Source organism: Macrobrachium nipponense, chromosome 35 (genome assembly GCF_015104395.2).
Source record: "Macrobrachium nipponense isolate FS-2020 chromosome 35, ASM1510439v2, whole genome shotgun sequence".
NCBI classification, from domain to species: domain Eukaryota; kingdom Metazoa; phylum Arthropoda; class Malacostraca; order Decapoda; family Palaemonidae; genus Macrobrachium; species Macrobrachium nipponense.
Genome location: NC_061096.1, coordinates 14,515,290 through 14,529,371, shown reverse-complemented (window position 1 = coordinate 14,529,371; position 14,082 = coordinate 14,515,290).

Sequence of the window (14,082 nt, the reverse complement as noted above, 5' to 3'; positions counted from 1 at the left end):
GCTGATAAGCTGATACTTGCAACATTACATTCCTTAGTGGAATTCAAATATTCTTCCGTAATTCAGAATTACGACAGTTCAAGACAATAAGACCTTGAAATATCTACACAATTAATCCAACATTTTGAAGAAGTTGAAGAGATGGAAACTAAACTTTATCCCCCAAAATATATTACTAAACAGTTTCAAGCTACTGAATTTCTATCAAGGATGAAATATATAACCTACCTGCGAGGCCTTCAACAATCAGAAACAAGAATATGTCTTCATTAAAAATAAGTTGGAATTCTGCAAACCCTAGCAATATATAAAAAAGAGGCTAATATTGTAGTGCAACATAATTACAAGATGACTGGACTGAATAAGTTACAAGTAGATCATAAAATATAAATGTAACAGGACACAAGTGGAAGTGCCGTGATCATATAACGTGTTCTTAATAAAATATTGGTTTTGCGGTTAAATACTGCACAGTGCTTACTTAAATTTACATTGCAGACTACTACGTTATGTATCCGCCCAGTCAAAATTTACATTGCAGGCTACTACGTTATATATCCGCCCAGTCACCTTTTACATCGTTTCGTTAAATCTTTAACCAACCATAAAACAGGTTTTTTCTTCCTCCTTAGCAGATTTGATACTCATTGTGGTTGTTTCCCTAATAGATAAACTTGAAGAAGTGTGTCGATAATCTTACTGAATAAGACCATGGAAGCTTAGGGCTAGAGTTGTTCAGCGCCTTGCTTTGCTAATTGACCGTATGCTCAGTTCAAGACAGAAAGATTCGGAGGGATTGTTTGTTTCAAAATTTCCCCATTTGACAAACGGTATCTCACATTTCTTCTAGAAAAAAAGAAACTCAGGCGCAAAGTTACTCTCTTTTCCATAGGTTTTTAGACTTTTTATACTCATTCTTTAATAGACTTTTTATTTTCAAAGTAACTGGAGGTCCAACCGAGTTGCGTCAAAAAGTTTTTATGTAAAAGTCTCCTCAACTTACGGGGCTACACATCTTGTAGAAGTTTAACAATTCTGAGTTTTCTTTCGGAAAAGAATTAACTTTTATAGTAAAAGGTTGTCCATAAACGTTGTCTTAGGCTTAAATATACCAAAAAATTGAACGGTGTTGGGACTTACCTTCATCATAAGGAACCTTTATGATTATTTAAGTAAGTTTGGAGATTTAAAAATGAAATATAGAGGGACGACGGACAAATTATGTAATTTGAAAATATTTTTATTTAAATTAGACTTTACTATACGTATATATTTATGATTGTATGTATGTATATATGTATGACATTCCTCTAACAGGACGCTGATCACTGCCACATTCACTCTTAGACTGCTGAATAGTGGGTGAACAACTTGTGTAAATTTTCCACAACACACACAGCTTCATGCACCCATGCTTAAGACTTCCCGGGAACATGTCGAACTACCCTTCATATAAGGCCCCGTCCACACGGCCGAGCTTTGCTCGACTAACTTTGTTCGATGTGACGTCAGAAGCGGAGAAACCGCGGCAAAGTTCTGACTTTTCTCGCAGTTTCTCCGCTTCTGACGTCACATCGGACAAAGTTCGTCGACCAAAGATCGACCGTGTGGACGGGGCCTAATGCGCCATTCATGCCTGTCTTGCACCTCACTTCTTGTATGTTGAGGCTCTTCCTTTCCAGTATATCTTTCACCTCATCCATCCACCCATTCCTTCCTCCGAGTCTTCCCAACACTTCCAGAGTGTACACTCTTTCCACCAACTGAGCATTCTTTATTTTTATTGTAAACACATTCAAACTCATGTCAATAATCTGTGTAGTTTCTCTGCACTATCAGCCACTTCGTTCTCCACTCACAGCCAACCTCCGTAACCCACAGCTTAGCATCAGTTTCTACTGCTTTTCCTCTTATGCAGATCATTATATCCATACAAAATGAACATCATTATATCCATACCAAATGATATAGACATTTCTGTCCCTCGTCCCTCTTTATTTAATTGTTAGTTCTCCAAACTTTTTTAAATGATATTAAAAACTTCCTTATAGTAAAGGTAGCATATTCCTGTCTCCGTACACAAAACTGGTGACTCCTGCCAGCACATTCTAATGTATGCTTCATCAATAAAAACTTTTCAATACCAAGCAGTTTATCCTCAATACCGTGCATCCTTCACATTACCTTTCTTTCAGGAACATCATAAGCATCTTTATGTTCTGACATAGCACAAAATTGTTTCATAACAAATCACGTGATCCACAAACCCTCTTCTATGCTGTTCATAGCCTATCAACTATCTGGCACCTGTCTTACCATCTGAAAATCCTAACATATACATTCCCTGATATACTTAGCAAAATTATGCGCATATAACTTTGTCATCTCCTATCATATTTAATTTAATGTAAAGGAACAGTTCCTTTAGAACCTTTTCCTTGTCCAAATAAACTTTACATAACCTGGTCAGCCACTTAGTTACACTTTTGCCACCAAACTGCAGTAGTACTTTTGTGCAGTCTCAGCAACTCCAGGCATATTTCCGAATAACATCCGAAAAGCAATGTCCTAGTTATTCGGAAGGACCGTGATGTTAGTTTGAACTGAACAGAACAAAATATGTACCTATTAATCAACGGATTAGTATTATTATTACATGCCGCATGGAATCAGCTATTGAGATAACCAGCTATTAAGAAGAAGAAAAAAGCTTTCACATATAGAACACAAACTTACATTAATAGTAGGCCAAGTATTTAGCAGCAATACGGAGATTTCGCAAGCAATAAAACCTATGCAAACATAGTAACATTAGAGGTTCTAAAAAGCAAATAACCTTGACTCGCCTCGAGTTAATAATGCAATTTAATTTTCAGATAATTGAAAACAAGAGATGGTCTTACGTCCAACACACGAACACACGTTCCGCGTCCAGGCACAAAAGAAATAAAAGGTTCAGTATCAATACATAAACGTTAATGGCTTGCAGTTGTGTTGCAAGGTAAGAATGTTCAAATTAACAGAACAATAAAACTAACTCTCTCCCATTTACCAAGGACAAGCTTCTCTTCCACGTGCATTGTATGCGACGAATAACACACAAACAATGAATCCAGAATAACTTGGTTACAATATACGCGGCTGCTCGTTGCAAGCATGGCGCTCATGAGAAGGAGAATATTGGAAAGTATCCTTTGGAAAATTCGACATACACGAACTCAAGGCACAGAGGCGAGGCTCCTTTCAGTACTTGTTGGACGAAAGCTCGGGGGCGCAGTTCACGATCATGGTCGAAGAGAGCCGCCTTCCCTTGAACGAGGATATATCTGGGTCGGATGTCATATCGCTAATATCAGGAAGTGTATTGTTAATCTTATTACATAGTGAAATTATATAGGATAAAAACAAATTTTATTCTGTTGCCCCTTTTGTTAGCGACCCTGTGGTCTTAGGACTCCAAAACCCCCCTTTACAATCATCTTTCTTTTCTCCCAAACTCGAAAACAAGGTTTACCTCTTATCTTTTTACTCAAGTTTTGCTCCAGAACGTTTTACAGACTCGAGTGTAATGTTAAATATTTCACTGTTATTCTTAAAAACAAAGTTATTTAAACACATTAGACTCCCATTTTTAGAGCGATGCCGGTGAGGCAAAATACAAAAATTTTCATTTTTCCTTTGCCTGCTTATATATTGTTTCACTTTATTGCACTGTTCTGTTATCAAAATGCATTTCTTTCGTATCAAGGGAGGATCAGGAGGATAGGTAGCACATACTCTTAATAACCCCTTATAATTCAAACAGCTATTCATTCACACCATAAACACAACATACTGTAGCTTCTCACTTATAATTCCACTACCGTTTGGTACCTTTTCGTTCTACAACCTTTTAGTTATTGTCCTTTTTCGACCACCAACAATGTTTTCCATAAGTATTCTCAAATTTACACAAAATCCTTTCACTCTTGAATCATTCCATTTTGCATCGCTTCTGTCCTTCACATTTCGCATTTCCTCAAAATACCCACTCAACTAATAAACGGCTAGATTCTCTTCTTACAGCATCTCTTAAGTCCACTTTTTAATTTCAAGATCCAATTTCTCGTTAAGTTTTGTTATTGGATTTCTTCCTGTGGTAAAACTTTCATCTTCCCAAAGCCACTCCTATAAATTTTACTTATATTTGACCTTTCTTTACTCACACCCTCTTATATTCAAAACCCTGGTGTCATTTATGGCATTATGCAATAAGTATTATGTACGGGCCGACCAATTATTTATTTTTGCTTAGTGCGTGTGGCTCAGGTGCCACTATCCCAAGTTTTAGTTTTATTTTGTGGATAAGTTCCTATCTCCCTGTCTAACTCTGTCACAGGATGTGATCATTAGAGCAGACTTACAGTAAAATACTTAAAATCAATGTCTGAATTAACAGTTGTATGATGACTGTCCCCTTTAGCCAGGTATTACTGTGGTGACCGTCACTTTTATCTTTGTATTATAGTGGTGACTGTCGCTTTTATTGAGGCATTACTGAGCTGGGTGACACTTTTAATTAACCAGGTATTACTGTACGGTCTGTCACATTTAACCAAGTATTTCTGTGCTGTCTTTCCCTTGTATCCAAATATTACTGTGGCGACTGTCCCTTTTATCCAGGTAAGACTTGCTGTCTGGCCCCTGTAACCAGGTATTACTGTGCTGCCTGGCCCCTTTAACCAGACATTACTGTGATGTCTGGCCCCTTTAACCAGGCATTACTATGATGTATGTCTGTTTTATCCAGGTATTACTGTGGTGACTGTCCCTTTTATCCAGCCATTACTGTGCTGTCTGACACCTTTAACCAGGTATTACTGTGCTGTTTGTCACCTTTAACAAGGCATAACTATGATGTATAATCCTTTTTATCCAGACATCACTGTGGTGAATGTCCCTTTTATCCAGATGTTACTATTCTGTCTGTTCCCTTTAACCAGGTATTACTCTACCGTCTGTCCCTTTTATACAGGTATTACTGGGGTGACCGTCCCTCTTGTCTAGAAATTACTGTGGTGAATGTCCCTTTTATCCAGGTATTACTGTTCTGTCTGTCCATTTTATCAAAGCATTACTGTGGTGACTATCTCATTTATCCAGGTATTGCTGTGGTGACTGTCCGTTTTATCAAGTTATTACTGTGCTGTCTGTCCCTTTTATCCAGGTAGTTCTGTGCTGTCTGTCTTCTTTAACCAGGTATTACTGTGTTCTGTCCCTTTTTTCCAAATATTACTGTGCTGTCTGTATCTTTTATCAAGGTATTACTGTTGCGACTGAAAAAATAATTTTCAACAATATATTTCTATAAAAATAATTTTCAACAATATATTTCTATGGATTCGAGTACATGAAATGAGGTATGATAAACTACTCCTGTTTATTTACCATATAAGTTACAAAGGTAAGGGGCATAGGGGAAAAGGAGGGGAACGGGGGGACGCGGGTACGGGTTCGAAAGCTACCCTATTTTCTAAGTTGGGTCAAATGATGCCACGTGCCAAATTTCGTCTAGATCGGTCAAGAGGTTCGGATTTCTATAGAGCACAAAAATACAAACTCATACATACATATATATATATATATATATATATATATATATATATATATATATATATATATATATATATATATATATATATATATATATATATATAGATATATAGATATATATGTGTGTGTGTCTGTGTGTGTGTGTGTGTGTGTATATATATGTATCTAAAAAAATCACCATAACGTGACTGGAATATCTTGAAGTAATAAAAGTCCACAGTTATGTAAAATGTGTATTAAAAATACTTAAAAAAGACAGGAGCTTTCGTCTACTTGATCAGTAGACCTCATCAGACGGCTGATGAGGTCTTCTGATCAAGTAGACGAAAGCTCCTGTCTTTTTAAGTATTCCTAATACACATTTTACATAACTGTGGACTTTTATTACTTCAATGCATATATATATAATATATATATATATATATATATATATATATATATATATATATATATATATATACATACATATATATATATATATATATATATATATATATATATATATAGATTATAAATTATAAAGACAGAGAGAGAGAGAGAGAGAGAGAGAGAGAGAAATGTGTATAAATATATATGTACTTAATGTATATATTAAAACATTAAACTACACATGCCGTTTAATTTAGATTCTCTCTACTTCGGAAATATCACTGAAAGGGAATTTTAACTGATAAATAATTCCCCTTCGGTGATTTTTCATAGGTAAAGCGACCTGGATTTTAAGCGACATCGTTATTTAAAGATTGGTTGCATAAATACGCACACACCATATATATAGATATATATATATTATATATTATATATATATATAGATATATATATATATATACTATACATATAAATGTAATAATATATATATATATCATATATAATATATATAATATATATATATATATATATAGTATACATATATGTGTGTGGATTCTGTGTGTGGTATAATCTGTCTTATCTATCTATTAAATATACATATATAATCAAGAGTGAGTTTGATTTTTGTATTTGTTAATTCTTTTGTTATTACTTTAATTCATCCTCTTTTCTTAGATATTTCGCCATTATTGTGAAAGAAGCCTCTACTAGCATACTTAGTATAGAAATTGCAGTGTATCCTTTTTTCTTTTTTTTGTGTGTGTGTATCTGGTCAAACGACAAGAGTGAATCTCAAGTGCCATAAATTTTGGTTGGTCACTATTCTGAAGCGATGTGCAGTTAACTACCTTTATCGAACCATTGATACCATGTAGACTTCAGTTTTCTACAGGAATCTGTATTAACACTGCAATATCTAGTAATCAAGCAGTTGATGACGGTAACGTTACTCTGCTACTTCGGCTCTTGCTTGTATATCTTGAAATATTTTCCCATTAGAGAATGATTAATAAGTTATCGAAAAACGAAATAATTTTAAGATGACCTTATGTCATTAGAGGAGCCCACTTGATAGCCCCTTTCTAAAGCAATTTTAGGTTGTCAAGATACGGAAGACAAGAGGTGTTTAAGGTTAACTAATTTTTCATTAATTGGTAACCATTTCAATGAATTACCTTATTACATTTGAAACTCTGATTACTAATAAAAATTGATTTGATTAAAAGAGGGAACATAACAAGCATTGACAATGATTCGAAGAAGATTTACACTAGAAAATATTTTTTTGTATTGAGATGAGGTTAGTTGACTGTGATATATATAGTGTTTAGTCCTGGAGAGAGACATGATTTTGACATTTATGAGATTTGCGGACATTAACCTCACTTCGCCATCAACTGTGGGTTTTCAAAACGGCCTTATTTTTAGGGGGTGGCCACAGGGTTAACTTTCATTATAAGGTAGAATTGGCTTCGTAGGAAGCCTAAGCCCTGGCGATGACCTAAAATGTATCTTGTCGGATGTCTGGAATTTGATGGGGATAACTAAAGAATGTAATGGCAGAGGATGTCAGGGTTGTAGCAGAAACGACTATGCTGCAGATGGTTAGAAAACAAGCTGAAAGGATCTAACTACTTAGTGATCCATAAATGTCAGAGAGAGGGAAAGGCAAACAAGTGAGTATTGCGGGTGTTAGTTGATCTAAAAATGAGGAATAAGGAATGAAGTAGGCGACATGTGCAAGAAAGTAATCCTTCTTTATTTTTGTGTTAACGCAGATAATGAAGAATAAGGAAAGAATAAGGCGACATGTGTAAGAATGTAATCCATATTTATTTTTGTGTTAACGCAGATAATGAAGAATAAGGAATGAATAAGACGTCATGTGGAAGAAAGTAATCCATATTTATTTTTGTGTTAACGCAGATAATGAAGAATAAGGAATGAATAAGGCGACATGTGCAGGAAAGTAATCCATATTTATTTTTGTGTTAACGCAGACAGTCTCCGGAAATATGACCTCACTTTCAGGCTTGCTAACGTTGCTGAGGCTGGAAAAAGTAAGCGGAAAATACTAGCTTTTATTTTTTTACAACATTTTCAAATTTGGAATAATTTACTTCGGTCCAGTCACGTAATCTGGCTGTGATGATTCCACACTTTTGATTAGGGTTTTTATAGTGATATAAGTAACGCTCGTTTTGTGTACATTCTCTAAAAATCTCAATAGATAACAATTCGTCAAATATAAAACCTCATCGTTACGCGTTAAAGTTTTCGTTCAATATCACTATCTTTCAGGTAATATTACGGCCTAAATCCCATTACGCTGGATGAGTTTCTTTGTTGTCAGTGTGCGACATAACACCTGTCATGCTTGCACATCCTACATTTCATTTGTTGAGAACTGGAAAGAAACACAAGAAAACACAAGACTCCTAAATTTGTTTGCTTCCAACAGCCATCAGGCCTAAGGATTCCTTCCATCCTTCCATTTTCCTTCGTTTAAGGCTGCGATGCTTAGTTGACATACCTGTCAATCAATCAATTCAATTCCACATTTCTTATATAATTCACGGTGTTTTTGGAAATAGGCCTCACATTTTTCGTTTCTATTATATCTTTCTCTTTTATTCTGAAAGTACACCGTCTAGTCACAATGATTGTGGAAGATGAAACTTTTTAAATTCCATATCTAGCTCAGTAATAAATTACTAGCTCTGTCATTCTGAAGTGGCGTGTCTCTCGTCTTTTCATTTTTAAAGGTGGAACATTCATTAGATGTCATATCTTCATCAGAGCTTCTTTCACTTGTCATGACGTCTAAAAATGTTGGTTTACTTTGTGCCATTATTTTAACTTTCTCTCATACAAATGAATCTTTGATCTTTCTCCCTAGATCATATGATTGCCATTTTTTTTTTATAGAATAGGATTTTACGTATCCCTAGAGAGTGTTTTCATGAAGTTCACAGCAGTAGGTCTGGATAGCCTGGCGTAAAATTTCCATGTAATTCTCGTGCAACTCTATATCTTGCTTGGATTCGTCACGTTTGTTTAATTTATGACTTTAGCCTCGAGCAATGTCAGTTCCTGGACCTCAGAGTGCAGCAGTCGATACGAAATAATCTTTATAGTGCATCATAATCTCTGATGAATTATTATGAAATAAAGCTTTCAATACCTTATAAGTGTTTCAGAAAACGATTATGGTGAAGGATTAACATCTTTTAGTTACTCTACAACACATGTCAAGTAGGCAGGTAGCCGATATTTTGTGAAGCTAATGGCGTTGTTTGTCTCTTTTTCAGTGCCATTCGCTTTTTTCTCAGAAATATTTCCACAATACCTTCATTTACATTTCGATGGGTTCTTGCTTTACATTATTTAGTTGGGTAAAATCTTTCATATTTCGAAAACATCTGTGGTACAAATGTACTTACTGGACCAGAAACATTCTGTGTATTTTCATCCTTTTCTCGCAGTTTTAAAGTCCTTAATCTACCATTACAACAATGAACCAGTTTGGATTTTTTCAGAGAAATATGATCATTCATGTTCTTGACAGGGATATAATCCCTAACAAGAAACATGTTCACCACTTATTTAGTGTGATGTTGTTTCTTTTCTTTTGTTACTTATTCTGTCATTACTCGGCTGTGAAAATACGGGGGTGCCCTCCTGTTTTAGGTTGCCATGTGACACTATACCCAACATTTTCCCCTGAAGGTTACCAGTTTTGTCAGTAATCCATTTGATGGTTGTTTCTTCAGAAAGGTGTGAAACCCTTTTTATTTTACTTTTACTCTTTTCGATGATTCGAAGTTGTAATCACTAAGGCCCGGTAACAATGTTTGAAAATGTATATTTTCGTTATTATTTGTTAAAACCATGTAGAGATTTGACAGGAGCTTGACACTTTTCCCAAAGTTTTGATGTTTATATTTGATTGAGTAAGGCTTTTAAGTATTAGTAAATTATCACACTGAATTCTGTTAATTTTGATATTTATACGCTTGCCTAGGTTTATTTTACCCAGAATAATCAGAAGACTGTGCCATTCTAGTGCCAGAGAGAGAGAGAGAGAGAGAGAGAGAGAGAGAGAGAGAGAGAGAGAGATAGAGAGAGAGAGAGAGAGAGTTATGTGGGTGGAGCGTTTAGGTAAATTAGAACAAATAATAAAGAATGTTTGAAGGAAGGAGGAGGAGGGAAAATTTACATTGAGACATTTCACTTTTATCATTTCACCGCTTAAATGAACACACACACACACACACACACGCAAGAAACCGTATTGAGAATTGTTGTGTACCAGAAATCTTGGCTCCAAGAACACAGGTACTTGTCCTTTAATGCATATCACAGCTAACTTTCGAGGTAGATAAAAAGAAACTCCTCAGGGCATTAAACTAAAATCGGAGCCGGAGATGATCGAGTTGTCTAACAAAAACCTTCCTCACTTCAAAGTTGACCGCAGAAGGCTCCAGCTGAGATGCTCTACTGGTTAAACTTAATTTAAAGTGCCACTCCCACCCCCCCCCCCCCCCGTAGATATTTTGGCTGTGCTAATGGTTATAAATAGGCGGATTTACCATTCGATGCTGAACTAATCCAATTCTTTTTCTTCTCTTTGTTTTCTCTGACAGTGGTTAGATAAAGCACTTATGGCTCACCTGGTGAGATCTTAGCATGAAAATGATAACCAGTTTTGACTGTTTCAGCGGCTATGTTTTCATAGGTGCGTATAAAATCACAACTTGAGATAGAAATCAGATATTGAAAGTTAATTAGGAACGTCTAAAGACCTTATTCAGATATTAAAAGTTAATCAGCGCTGTCGAAAGACCATATCCAGGTATTGAAAGTTAATTAGCAATTTCTGAAGACCTTATCCAGTAATTGAAAGTTAATCAGCACTGTCTAAGGCATTATTCAGATAGAGGAAGTTAATTAGCACTGTCTAAAGACATTATTCAAATATTAGAAGTTAATCAGCACTGTCTAAAGACCTTATTCAGATATTGAAAGTTAATTAGCACTGTCTAAAGATCTTTGTCAGATATTGAAAGTTAATTGGCACCATCTAAAGACTATATTCAAATATTAAAAGTTAATTAGCACTGTCTAAAGACCTTATTCAGATATTGAAAGATAATCAGCACTGTCTAAAGACCTTATTCAGATATTGAAAGTTAATTAGCACTCTCTAAAGACCTTATTCAGATATTGAAAGTTAATCAGCACTGTATAAGACCTTATTCAAGACCTTATTCAGATATTGAAATTTGAATAGCACTGTTTAAAGATCTTATTCAGATATTGAAAGGTAATCAGCGCTGTCTATAGACCTTATTCAGATATTAAAAGCTGATCAGCGCTGTCTATAGACCTTATTCAGATATTGAAAGTTAATTAGCACTGTCTAAAGACCTTATTCAGATATTGAAAGTTAATTAGCACTGTCTAAAGACCTTATTCAGATATTGAAAGTTAATTAGCACTGTTTAAAGAGCTTATTCAGATATTGAAAGTTAATTAGCACTGTCTAAAGACCTTATTCAGATATTGAAAGATAATCAGCGCCGTCTAAAGACCTTATTCAGATATTGAAATTTGAATAGCACTGTTTAAAGATCTTATTCAGATATTGAAAGCTAATCAGCGCTGTCTATAGACCTTATTCAGATATTAAAAGCTGATCAGCGCTGTATATAGACCTTATTCAGATATTGAAAGTTAATTAGCACTCTCTAAAGACCTTATTCAGATATTGAAATTTGATGAGCACTGTTTAAAGATCTTATTCAGATATTGAAAGTTAATCAGTGCTGTCTAAAGACTTTATTCAGATATTGAAAGTTAATTAGCGCCGTCTAAAGACCTTATTCAGATATTGAAATTTGATGAGCACTGTCTAAAGATCTTATTTCAGATAATTTTGAGAAAGGTAAGCAGCGCTGCCATAAACGACCTTATTCAGATATTGAAAGCTAATTAGCACTGTCTAATGACCTTATTCAGATATTGAAAGTTAATTAGCACTGTATAAAGACCTTATTCAGTTATTGAAAGTTAATTAACACTATCTAAAGACCTTATTCAGATATTGAAAGTTAATTAGCACTGTCTAAAGACCTTATTCAGATATTGAAAGTTAATTAGCACTGTCTAAAGACCTTATTCAGTTATTGAAAGTTAATTAGCACTGTCTAAAGACCTTATTCAGATATTGAAAGGTAATTAGCACTGTTAAAGACCTTATTCAGATATTGAAAGTTAATTAGCACTGTCTAAAGACCTTATTCAGTTATTGAAAGTTAATTAGCACTGTCTAAAGACCTTATTCAGATATTGAAAGTTAATTAGCACTGTCTAAAGACCTTATTCAGATATTGAAAGTTAATCAGCACTGTCTAAAGACCTTATTCATATATTGAAATTTGATTAGCACTGTCTAAAGATCTTATTCAGATAATGAAAGTTAATCAGGGCTGTCTAAAGACCTTATTCAGATATTGAAAGTTAATTAGCACTGTCTAAAGACCTTATTCAGTTATTGAAAGTTAATTAGCACCGTCTAAAGACCTTATTCAGATTTTGAAAGTGAATCAGCACTGTCTGAAGACGTTATTCAGATGTTGAAAGTTAATTAGCGCGTCTAAAGACCTCACTTGGCGAAACGTATTCCATGAGATTCGGGAATTGTTTGATTGTTATAGTTTGTACGTGACATTAATATTGATGAGACACTTGAAATTAAAAAAAAAAAGAAATGTTCCGAACAATGGCATTGGGCACTTGTTCCTCAAATAGCAATTCTTTTACTTTTTTGTGTTGTCTGTCCACCTGAATGTGTTATTAGTATTAGACTCAGAAGGGATTTTGGGAATAAAACAACGTTATTGTTTGGTATTTTCTGTATTTTCAAAGTAAAAATATATGAAGTTCAGACACCATATTATATAAAACCTTTAATAGGTCAGCTATAGATTTACTTATAATATTTGTGCTCTATTGGTGAGACGCTATATATAAATACTTCCTTACTATGCAATATATTAATTCTCTTCATCAATGAAACAGTCAATTGGGTCTTATCGAAGAATGATTCACATTCAGATGAAGACTCCTATAAGTCTTGCATCCTAAGCAAGTCTTAACAGTCTATGACGTTATGAATATCCATTCATGACAAGATAAAACTGACTCCGTTAACTACACTTGTCTTATAATTCTGTTAATGACTTACAGGAAATGTGTGGTTGTTATTATGACTGGCTGAAGACAAATGAGAACAGAGTCATTCTTATCTTATCTATGAATGAATATGATTTAATGATTTGATAATTGGCTAAATGGTAAGAAATATATCTACTGCAGTTTGACTTTAGTCAGTATACTAAGGTGTATATATTATATTTATATTTATATAATCATAAGCCATGATATATTTATTGTGATTATACATAACTATGAGAAGCAAAGCGTAAGATAATTAAGATTCTTACTTTGGATAATTTGAGAGCTTCACACTTTCACACTCACACGCGCTGCGCAGAATTACACATATATTTGTATATATACGTAAATGTGTAAGCATACATAAGTGCGTATATATGTAAATATATAGAAGTGCATGACGTAAAAATACTATATTGAATAATCATTGCGGTACAGTTAACAGTTTCTTATATATTATGTGTTATGCTGATATCAGCAAACAGTAACTAAAAATACAGCCTAGCCTAAGATACTATAAAGTACTACATACACCTGTCTCACAAAGTCTTAAGAGAGTATCTTCTATTGTTTTCCTCTTCATTATCAATAAGCTGTTTCTGCTGATATGAAGAACATTTGTCTCAGTATGTTTCATAGTTCGGTAAAAATATCCAGTGAAATCATAAAAGAAGCAGGAATTCTAAACTTTCTTTGAATGCTAAGTGGATAGGGGAAAACTCTACAGCTAACCCTTTCGACCGAGTCTCAGTTGCGTGATGTTTTAGTCTTCAGAAGTTGACCAAAACGGTTTCGAGTCTATTATATGATGCAGTAGGGATAAGTTGAGCCCCTCCAAAAAGCTCAGTGTAGTGAATTGAGTCTCAAAAGTTATGATGACCA